Source organism: Pezoporus occidentalis, unplaced genomic scaffold (genome assembly GCF_034315485.1).
Source record: "Pezoporus occidentalis ecotype Australia unplaced genomic scaffold, CSIRO_AGI_Poc_V1 ctg183, whole genome shotgun sequence".
Lineage (NCBI taxonomy): Eukaryota > Metazoa > Chordata > Aves > Psittaciformes > Psittacidae > Pezoporus > Pezoporus occidentalis.
This window is the reverse complement of record NW_026913673.1, coordinates 1,085,077-1,096,887: the sequence shown is the minus strand read 5'-3', so window position 1 is coordinate 1,096,887 and position 11,811 is coordinate 1,085,077. Positions and strand designations below refer to the sequence as shown.

At 48.6% G+C, this 11,811-nt stretch overlaps 1 protein-coding gene across 32 annotated transcripts in view; it reads right to left on the bottom strand.

Annotated features, from left to right (window-relative positions):
- Window positions 1-11,811, bottom strand: part of MSI2 (musashi RNA binding protein 2) — a 215,424-nt gene that overhangs the window by 145,336 nt on the left and 58,277 nt on the right. The gene's annotated exons all lie outside the window — the stretch shown is intronic.

Below are 11,811 nucleotides of genomic sequence, written 5' to 3'. Positions count from 1 at the left end.
ATCAGCAGGAGGCAGAACACACAAAGTGGTTTTTCTGTGACAGACTGAATTGGCAGCAATCACTGAAGCCATTTGTGGTGTTTCACAAGCAAACCTGGCCTGGGGCCAGCACAGCCCTTCCTGCTCATCTCCCCAACCACGACCAAACTGAGCTCTCCTGTTTGTCCCCCTGGAAGGGCCAGCCCCTCATTCGCTCACAGGTACAGTTAACCAACAGCAGCCCATCACAGGCCACAACCTACCCCTGGGAACAGGGGGGAGCATCCCATACCCTCCCCAAAGCACCCTGCAAGCCACCCCCTGCACCCTGGGCACAGCAACCCGTTCACATGCACCACCACGAAGAGCTCCCTTCATGGCACACCCAATCTCCTGAAAATCAGCCCCAGAATCTGGCTTCAAGCTTCGTATCAAAAGATACAGCAAAAACCACCCGAGCCAAACTGCCCCCCCTCTGGAGAGCAGGAACAGATCCCAGCCCCACAGCCCTGCTATAACCAGTTATATCATATCCCCCAGGGCTGCTCCCTTCCACCCTGCTCTAGCAGTTAACTCTTTTATGGGTGACAGAAGGAAGGCTCAGAGGCAGGCAGAGGGGAACCCAGAGGAACAGCTATGTCAGTCCCCCTGGCTGCTTTAGCTCCTCACACACGGTATGGTGAGGAAGGCAGCTCCCCACATTAGCTGAGTGCAGACAGCTCCTCTAAGGCCTGATTACTCCTCAGCTTAAAACCTGCAGCAGTAAGGTTAAATTAAGATAATTATTTCTAAATGAACACACCTCAGGACTGCAGATGCAGAGCACTGCCCAATGTGACTGTGCATGGGGGGGATTTCTGCAATGCCCATGTAGCACAGGGACAAAGGTCTCAATGGGAAGCAATTAAGACTCCAGTCCTAAATCTACAGGTTACTGGCAAAACTTCACCTTGTGCAGGCAAGAGGCAGGGATGGCTTTGTGCCCAGGGACCTCGCGTTCAAAGACATGGCAGCAGTATCTGATGGGGACACAGCATGAAGGGAGCACTACAACGTTCATCAATTCCATTATTTATACCGTACCTTCTTCTAGGAAGAACCATCATGTGCCATATCTGCAATACAACCAGAAAACCTGTGTCTTCCAATTGTGAAAGAACACGTTTACAAGGGCATGCTCAAGGTCAATGTGGAGGAAGGCTCCAAAGACACCTGATCCCAAAGGCCCACACTTGAAAAGCTGTGGCGCCACTCGCCAGCCTCAAGCCCTTCCCAAGGCTGAGCACCAAATGGCCCAAGGAAGCTCAGACAAAGCCATGTTCAACCACAGGCTGCTGTCCACCAACCAAGTGGGCTTCCCAAGCCCACGCACTCGCACTGCCACACCATGGAGGAAGCAGTTCCACCATTCCACCAGCCATTCCTTGAGCATGCAAGCAGCTTGCTCTGTCAGTATGCCCAAACACATGTGGTTCTACAGCTACAATGGCCTTTCTGGTGCTGGCAGTGACCCTTTCTTTGAGCATGCACTCACAAAAAGGAGAAGGAAGAAATGCATTTGGAGGTTTAAGGTAGCATTTAACAAAATCCAACAGCACAGCCCAATGCAGAGGCTGAGAAGAGGCATTCTGGGGGAGTTTATAGATTCTCCCAGCTCCAAGCACTGAGGTCACTCCAAAGAGAAGTTTATTGCCTCTACAGAGCAGAAAGCAGAACATAATTTAAGTACTTCTAAGTTAGTATCAACTAATTCCTCATGATAACCCTGTCAAATCAGTGCTGAGAGCTCTCTGGTAAGAGTCTAGATAACGTTCTGCTCAAGCAAGGGGAATTCACAGGAAGGGAAGAGAAACGCGTGAAGCAATTTACCTCCCTCCCAACGTACTCCAGATGATTTCTCTGAAAAGAACAAATGGAAAACTTTAACCCTTAGCCTTGATTAATTTCATCTACATAATATGGATGCACATGGCAATCAGTTACTGATGAGCAAGTTTTACTTCATCTGCTGAGTCAAGCTAATGTCTATACAACATGCTGCTTGGCTTCTTCACAAGGGTGATCTCCTCTGATGCGAGACCACTGAAATCTTGCAAAATGCCCAGATTTGCCTATTACTGCTGCTGAAACACTTCCACCATTCTCTGAAATGCTGCAGTTTCCTCTCTCCTCTTCCCCCCACACAAAGGGGTTGGTGAATTGCAGGAATTACAGTACTGCTACCTTCACAAAAGAGAGATGCTTCCCTTGCCAGGGAGGGAACCCACCAGCCATTATGAAAGCAACATAGTTGTCGCTCTAAAGCACATCAAATAACCCTTGACTAGGAATAAAAGGGCCCCTGAGGAGCAGCATCAGGAATGAAGAGTGGAAGCAAGACAAGAGAAAACATTCCTACTTTTTTCCAAGGGAAGGCAGCACCGTGCAGCTACAAGAGCTTCCTTCCCTTGTGTGATGTTTGCTCACTTCTTGACCACGGGGCAAGTCACTTCAGTCTCTGTAGGGCTGATGTATCAAAGAGCCTGGGGAGAAGCTCAGCTGGAGTCTGCAGGGCTCAGCATTTAGGCACACATTTTAACGCGCAGCGTTTGGGGAAGCCTCATTAGGTTGAGTACGTTGCACGATCGAGTGCAATGTGCCTTGATTTCCACAAAAAGAACAAAAATATACCCCCACAGCTCAACGGAGCCCGTGAGGCTTCACTCATGAAACATCCAACCCGCTGAAAGGCTGATTTGAAGATGCTAGAATAGTGCAAGACATTGTTAGTGACATTATTGTTACTAAAGGAAGAATAAAAAGATATTGTTCCTAGCTAGGAAGGTCACACCAAACTACCAAGCAAGAGATAAATCAGCCAAGGTCTCCACAAAAAGACATTATTTCTCCTTTACTCCAACGTCTTAATGTGCAGGACTTTTTTTTGTGCTGGGAATATATTTCTATAAATCCTCCTCTACAGAAAGCTTTGCTTTCAGAAGGGGGAAAGTAGCAGATAAAATATCACCCATCAAAATGAACTCAAGTCCCTAGTAACATAACTAAATGTGTAATGTTACAGATGTTTTATAGCCAGGATGTCGGATCCATTTACATCATTCTTACAAACCCCGGCAAGAAATCTCTCCCAGCACTGGGAAGCACACTAACAGGTCCTGGACCAGGGTTTAGCCATCCAAAGGTGCTGTCAGGGAACAACAACAACTACCACCAAAACTTGGAGGGCTCATTTCTTAGCCACGTGCCACCAAGACAGAGAGTCAGAAGAGGATGCTGGGCTGAAAGAGGAGCTGGCATTGAGACACAGGGGCAAGAAAAGGGGTAAGTGTGAGAAATGTGGCCAAGGAGTAGGGGGTATCAATACAAACAACAGGGAAGTAAGGACTGAGGGCAACTGGTAACCCCTGAGCAGAGGGGAAAGAGCAGATACCTGCAGAGTTAATCCCTGCATCCACTCCCAGTGCAGAGCCATTTCCTTTTCCAGGCTCTGGGTCCCCCAAGAGCATCAGCAAAGGAATCAAACCGCCTCATTTATCCACAGCACGCTGAGCCCCGGAGCTCACACGCTTCTGTTCATTAGAGAAGGAAACCACTGACCCGCTGCCCTTCTGCAGCAGTAACCCCACTGAAGCAACATCCTTGGTTTCTACACCTGCAAGTCCTGCCGAGACACAACGTGCGACCAACCCAACCCCAGCAGCGGGGCAGGGATGGACCCTACACCCACCGCAGAGCTGCCTCTTGCTCATCACAAACCCATCACTCCCCCCAGCACAGCCCTGGGTGCACAGACAGCAATCACCACTGCAGCACATTGACAGCTACTGCACCGCACGCACACGCTGCCCAGGCTGAAGGCACGCTCTGACTGACGTATAGCTGCACTTCCAAAGCCCATTAGCAAGTGGTACCCAACACCGAGAGATTTATTACCCAGAATGATAACTGCCTCATGCTGCTTTGTTTGTTAATTGTGACTAGCTCTGCCTTCAGAGGGGTAGGAGCCTAATAAATCAGTTATCTCCAGGAAGAATTTATTTAAAGCTGTTAACATTGTAAACCCAAGTACTTGGCAAGAGATTCTGTGCAAACGGATGTGTTTATACATTAGCATTTGGATGGCAGAACACACCGAGTGACTCAGCACCCGGGCTTTAATGAGACCATCTCCAAGCAAGACCTTGATGGGTTCAGGCGGACATTATCCACCAGACCAAGCCATCTCTTGCACTGCAACCATGCTCTGACTGATCCTCAGGATGGCCTCGGCACAGCTTCCTCCGCAAGGTGAGGACGTGGGGCAAAGAAACACAGGTTGTGGAAGGGGAAGCTCCAGGACAGGAGGCAGGGAGCCAGCAAACCACCCTGGAGCTCACAGACTCTGCTCCCCGTCAGCCAAGCATGCAAATGAGCTGAACATCTGGGCAGCACCTCCACTCCGAGCCTGGCCCTCCAGTGAGATCAGCAAGAACGAACTCCCTGCAGATCAGGACATCAAAACCGCAGGCAGTTTTGCCCCGTGCCTCTCTCTCCGTTCTCAAAGTCGAGGCTCCCCGTGTTCCAGCGCTCACAGACTTGGCACAGGGAGTGGATTAAAAGAAAACTGTTGTCATTTTGACAGTCCTGTCATCTCCTCTTCCCCCTGGGGCTGCAAGAGCTGCAGAGCCCAAAGAAATCACTGAATTGTGGCATTTCGGTCACCGGCTTAAGCCTCCCACCTCCTGAAGGATCACAAGAGGGGCTGCTGGCTCCCTCCTTCCCCCCAAGGCTCTATCCTGTGTAGGTGCCTTGCTGGCTCCCAGAGCAATGCCTGCTATGATGAAGGGACTCGTCCTCACCTGATCTGTAATACCAAAAGGTCTCCAATAATAATTCTGTTACTGAAAATAAGCATTTGGCTGCAATCACACTCCCTTCCCCAGTACGAGAACTCTGCCAGTATCAAAGACTATCACAGCCCAATACACTTACAGACTTGAAAGTACCTACATCATTATAACACTGCCAAAAAGCTCACATTAAAAGGCCAAGTCACCGGGATGAGTGGATTTCCAGGTCGGCAGGACATGAAAAGCTGGGACAACTTCCATGAACAGCCACTTGCGTAGTTTGACTCAAGCCAAATCTGAAAGCCATTAACGTGTGCCTCCTGCCTGGTATATGGGTATTGAGCTCAAGACCTCTGGAGCTATCTCCTGCAATGGGAGCTTAAACTCTATTGCAGGAGAAGAGGGATGCAGAGGATACAGTGCCAGGAGGGAAACAGCAACTCCCTTCCCAGCAGGTCACCCCTCAAGATGCTAGCACTGGAGAAACCTCCCTCAGCTTGAAGTCCTAAAGAGCACACAGAGAGAAAGCCACTTCACAGCGTGGTGGGGGATTTCATTCCTCCCAGGGAACCACAAGGTCTCTGACTACACTGGGAATTTCAATGTAAGATAGAAGCCCTGCGCCTGGACTCCCATAGCCAGACACAGGGCTGGAGAGCACGCCAGCATTTGTCAGAAATAACCTATGAACCATGAGAGCATCTATAAGCTAAGTGCGTGGTGCTGTACATCAAAACAGCTCATGCAGGTTAACAACAAAACCTTTCTCAGAGGTTTACATCCCACCTCTCCAGCCTCGTATCTTTAAAATGATGTGAAGTATGTAAATGAGCTGTCCAGACTGAATTAATGCATGGGAAATGTTTTCCTTTTACATGAAGGCTTACAGCATCAAAATAAGGAGGTCATCACGAGCTGCACCCACAGCTGCATGCAGACAGCAGGACCAATTCCCTCCTGCCTTCCAAGAGAACTTACAGCCCTAATGTAATGCCCAAGAGCTGCACAGACACCTTCCTTGTCTCTGTTTGATAGTGGTTTCCCATCCATTTTCATGAACCGTGGTCTGCCACTCTTCCCAGCTCCAAAGTTCTGCTCTGCAGGCAAACACACTGCCAGCTGCGGCGAGGGCGTGATGGATCTTCTCCAGGAAGAAGGGGAGAGGAGAAAGCAAAGGGGCTGCGGGTTTGGAAATGTCAGGTTATACATTCAGCTCGAGTTCAGCAATCCTTCATCCATTGTTAAATCACAGACCACATGCTGAGAGTTAAAGACTTAGATAGGACTCCAGGGACTAATCGAGGAATGATTTCAGCTTCTAACTGTGCTCTAACCAGGCACTTAGGATGCAGAGCACAAGTTTGTGATACTATTGTACGCTGCATCAAAATGACTTTTTGAGACATTTTTGCAAATAACTAATAAGGAAAAAAAACCCCATCACCCTGAGTTAACATAATTCTTCCCCTCTGTCCCCCACCCCTGCATTCGCATTCGTGCCAAACAGCCTCTGCCTTCAATTAGGTCTACTTTATGCATGCACAAAGCCCCCCAAAATATGAAAGAGCTTTTATGCAACACCAGATTATCTAATGTGCCCATATTTTGCAAAAGACCACTTTTAAAACACCTCGTCACAGAGACTGGGGGGGGAAAGGGCACTGCATTCAGTGAGAGAGAAAGGGGAAAAAATCCCACAGAAAAGCTGCAAAAGAGCCACTGAATGCATTTTTATATTAAGCAATCAAGTGCTGTCACACACTGAAAACACAAAGCTGGGGAAGTTGAAGTGGCCTTGCACTAAGGGCCTTGCCATGGGACACACTTTTCAGCAGCACAGAAAGCGCTCCCTTATCAACGGGGCGCAGCAAGAAGCAGGATCTCTGCCTATTTAAAACAAACCCGGAGAAATAACTTCTCCTGACAGGCTGACAGCTGACATTCTTAACTGAAAAAGCTCTGTGCCAAGAATTATCAGGCCTGGCTTTTCTTCTCCCTGATAGATGACAGAGCAAAAAACAACAACGGCCACACACATCTCATAAATCACAACTTTTATTGAATGCCTCGCCACATAATAGCAACAGTCAAACTGAATAAAGACGCTTTTCAGTGCTCATCTGTGAAGTACTGGGGGAGAAGAGAGATCATTTCCAGCGCCAAGAGCCTATCCCTGATAGAACAGGTATTAATATCAGGGTTGCTGTATTTCTTATGGAGCTATGTGAGGAGGCTGGAGGTGCTCCGAGTCTATGGGGTTTTAAGCAGCATGCAATAAAAGAACGCAGAGAAGAACAACATAAATGAAATGAGTGAGGGAGAGAGGTAGGAGGAAAGACCAAAGGCTCTAAACAGGTAAAGAGCAGGAGTCCTGCTGCTGACAGTAATGTCTGCACTGAGAAATAAAACCTGGCCTCCAGGATAAAGCCAGTCCGCAGAGACACAACCACTTGTTGCAGAAGCAGCTATCACGTGCTGGGTTTCTGCCTGTGCAGCACAGGGAATCTGCCTACAGACTTTTAGGAACCGAGGAGGCAGGTGAAGAGAGAGGACGTGCATGCGAGATGAGGAGAAAGCAAAGGTGGCAGCCCCAACCAGGGAAAATTAGCATCATCTCCCAAGTCAATTAACTGGGAGGAAGACTGAAGTGACAGCGAAGGGAGTGGCACTGCAGATGAATGCAAGATGGACCAGGAAAGGGGAATGGGGAAAGAAAAGGATCATTTCCTGAAACAGAAACGTGCACCCGACAGGTCCTGATTTGAGAGCATCCCCTGGTCGCAGCACCAGCCTCAAAGGGCAAAGTCCTTAGGACATCATCCATCAGGGCATCTCCCAGGTGAAAAAGGTCTCGCCAGGACCAGTGCTGTACCTCATAAAGCATCAAAGACAATGTATCTCCACACCCCAAAAGGGAATTTCTGGGCACACTGGAACATGAGAAGCTTAACTAACGGCCCTTTACAGAACAACATGGACTAGAGCAGGTTAAACTGCTCTCTGACAAAGCCCTGTGGGCTTGGGGTTTTTTTGGTTTTGATGTTTTCTTTTCTTCCAAGAGAAAAAAGTCATTCTTTACAGGAAATTTTGTGGGAAAGCGACAATAAAAGAAAATCCCATCATGTTCTGAAGAGATAAAAACAGAAGAGGATGACTGAAGACTGCAACCAGCTGCAGATCAAACACATCTCAGCTTTGGGGTCTCCTCCTAGGAAACGTCCATTCCTGGAGCGGTTCAGTTTTGCTCTTTGACAACAGCCTGACCACATCTGATGGTGAAGGTGCCTTTATCAGAAACCACAAACCCTGAGTTTGTTACCCAGCGCACTGCCCCTCGAGGGACACCAAGGGTAAACCTGGTAAATGCATTAACCGCCAGCAAAACCACCCGCCAACACATGACACGGTGACACCAGCAGAGTCTGGCCATGCCTCGGAGGACACATGACTGACAGCACTACCACCTACTTGGTTCACGTTTCAGCAGCCACCCGAGCCATCCCCAGCAGAGCTGGGCTCCTGCTCCGGTCTCGGTCGATGACCACGACATGAACCTGAGGCTGCATTTCACAAACAGGATGCTACATCCATGAATCCCTACTGCATGCAGATGAAAACACTTTGCATCCCTCCGCAATGAAACATGTGCTGTAAGCTTCATGGCAAAGGGACTGTGCTTTGTGACTGGCTGAACCAAAGAGCACTTGGATTTGTTGAGTCACCTCCGACTGCATCAATTCCAGCACCAGAGACTGGTTCTATTAAGCTAATGATAATAACAATAATAATATTGGGTTTATTATCTGCTTTATCTGAAACAGTGAAATATCAATAGTACATCTAGGTAGTTTAGAGGCATGTTTTGATTTCAAGAAAATCCTAAAACCTCATTTAAATCTCCCCCATAATAGAAAATTTCTAATACAATCTTTCCAGCACATAAACCAAAGAAAGCAGAGGGGTGTTTGTATATTAAATCAATTACACAATTTCCCTTCACCCAAGCTAATTAGAACTTCATGTGATCCATACCCATAAGGGTACAGAGGCTCACAGCTGGTGCGTTCAAAGTCAAATAACAACGCAAGAATACAGGGGATCTTGGGCTGCAACCCTGCTGCCACGAGACAAAAATAGACACCCAGCTCCTGCTGAAATTCAAGTCGGTGCAAGCTTGACACCCAGCTCCTGTGAAACTTGAAACCCGAGGGCGATTCAGAGTGCCTCAGCCCACAAATCCCACCACAACAGGAGCCCCGAGGACCCCAGGGCCAGTTTATGGAAGTGACCAGGGCTCCAGGACTCCCCAGGTCTTGTTCCTTTCCTGCATCAGCACTGAGGCGGCTGTAACACAAACAACTACAAGGTATTTTCTGATAACTGGAGGGCTGACAGGAGACGCTGCTCAAGGCTTCGTAGGAACAACCAGAATCAGCTGAGATGGGGATCACCGAGGCTCCCCTGCTTCTCCTCAGGGGTAAGCCCACGGGGCGCATCCCTCTGACACTTGCGAGGCTCTGGCACGCTTCCTGAAACCCGAGCACTTGTGTTACAGTACCACAAGATCAATGAGGCTCCTAAAGAAGTGCCAACGTTACTTCAATGGGAGGAGGAAATGCAAGGCCAGAGGTGGCTGCCACAAAGGGGGTCAGCAGCGGCACGGGTGCTGCACCTCGATGCTCAGCCTTCACCCATCACCCTGCACGTACTCCCCTGCCACACCAGCACGTCCTGCAGCTCCAGAAGGAATACACTGAGTAACGCTGGCAACGCACAGCTCAGCAGTAAGGAGGAACCGTGCACAGCACTAGCCCATGTGCGAGAGGGGACAATCCCTCCCAGGTAATGCCAACCCTTCCATACAGGACACTGACCACTCTGGCCCTCCCTTTAGGCACGGGGTGTCCCAACACGTTCTTACAGCTCCTGCCCATCTGAGGATGCTGTAATAACCACCTCCTATGACCTGGTGACGTGCAAACAGTGGACATCTGGCTTCACTCCTCCTGCATTCATCAAGCTTCAGCAGGGAGCACCAAGAACACCTTGTTTGGGTTCCTCCTGCACCCCAGCTTTACTTGGTGCGTGTCCATCCCATGGTGACTTCTGCAAGCCGCCCAGAGTGTCTTCAACTGGGACACCGAACCAATTCCATGTTTTCCAAACCAGAGGCCCTGACTTCCCGTGTGATAAGTGCAAACCCCTCTCTCTTGTATCTGTTCCCAAGATTATCTCTTTTGAGCAAACAGACTGAGCATATGTTCCTGAGGCTTTTGCCCACACGGTGGGTGGGTGTTACCATAAACTTCTATGCGAGATGGGTACCAAATGTGTCTGGATGCCCCACATGAGGGGTGGTTGGTTTGTTCACTTCTAAGTTCAGGATTAACTTCAGAGCCGGGCCACGATCAAAGCTAACGACACGAGAGCACAGAAGCAAGCCATGGAAGTTGTGCTGCATGCAGGAGGGCTCGCACAGAGACCTTGTGAGGAACGCTGTTATTCCTTTCGGAAGGAGTGTAAGGCGGCGGAGGGAGGGGGTGGGGATTTTGTTTCCAATATCCATCTGCTCCTGCTGCTGTTCTGCATGTAAAAATCACACTTGTGAATTTGTGACATCCTGCCTGGTTGCTGTGGCAATAGCTATGCCGTCACCAGCACAGCCCGGTCCCTCACTTTGGGAAGGAGCAGCAACAGAGATAATGTGTTTGTGTAAGTGTTGCTCTAAACCAGCCAACAAGCCTAGATAAGGGAGGGGGAGAAATTAAGAGCGAAAGCGATGACCGGAGCAGATCTGCCTCTAACCCAAATGTTTGCCAAGTTTCCCAGGAAGCCATTAGCATCTCTTTAATTTCCAGTGTTTTTCCTTTGTTCCATTAAAAACTACAAAACCCACCATTAATGAAAATCCAGAGCGGTCTCTCCTCACTGAGCGTGCAGCCATAAACATCAGCATGTATTGTATTATTCCTAATCTGCTTCGCAGGAAGGAGACATATATTTGTCTAAAGTGCTGCATCATTCTTTCTATACAAGGGCCCCATTACCAGACTGTACTTATTTGCAAGTCAAATTATGATGCCACTATTTGAATACATTTTCAAGCCCCAAAACAAGCGGGTAGTTTAGGCTATCCACAGCTAACTCAATCTGACAGCCATAGCACTGATGCCTGCCAGTGCTGATTGACTGGCTGGATATATTTAGGCACAGAGGGGAGAAAGGGGGAAGGGAGCAGTCGAGTTACTGAATTCAAGTATACTGTTAGTAACCAAAAATAACAAGCACTGATTCAGCTCCATCACGTAGAATCCAGCTAATGGAGAATTTACTACCACAAGGGCAATGCCAAAAAAGACACACAACACATTCAGGAGAGCAATTAGGGAATCTGTGCCCTGGGTTTACAGCCCATCTACAGTGAAATGGTCACTGCCCTCTCGCATGCATCTTCTGAAATTGCCTGACTGAAGTATGACATTGGAAGGTCGACAATTTTCTTCTGTTTTTAGCAAGGGACAAATGAATGTTGTATGTTTAGATATACAAATGCTCATAGGGGTGCATACACACATACAGCACATAGATCTAGTACACAGCCTGATGCCCTCTCTCTCAACTCCCATCCTTGTTCAAAGCACTTACGTTGAGAGGGAAGGTGCCACTAGCTCAGGCAGAAGGCCCTCTCCAGCATTAAAGGACATCATGCAAAGTGTGTTTGAAGAGCTGGATGCAATCTCTTCTGTCCCCTCCTCTGAAGTGCTGTGCCAAACCTTGAACTGTATTTACCCATGGAAATCAAAAACACACCGAGACGAAACACTCCTCATGTATCCTCAGGTTAAAAGAGGGAAAACAGGGCCTGTTGGTTTGCTCTACTCAACGACAGACATCCACAAGGTCACGCGAAGCTTTACCCAGGTCTGTGGCAGGACTCTGGGCTCCCTCACAACAACACAACATGGTGGGGAGCTCTCAGCAACACTCAAGCAAGGGGGCAAAC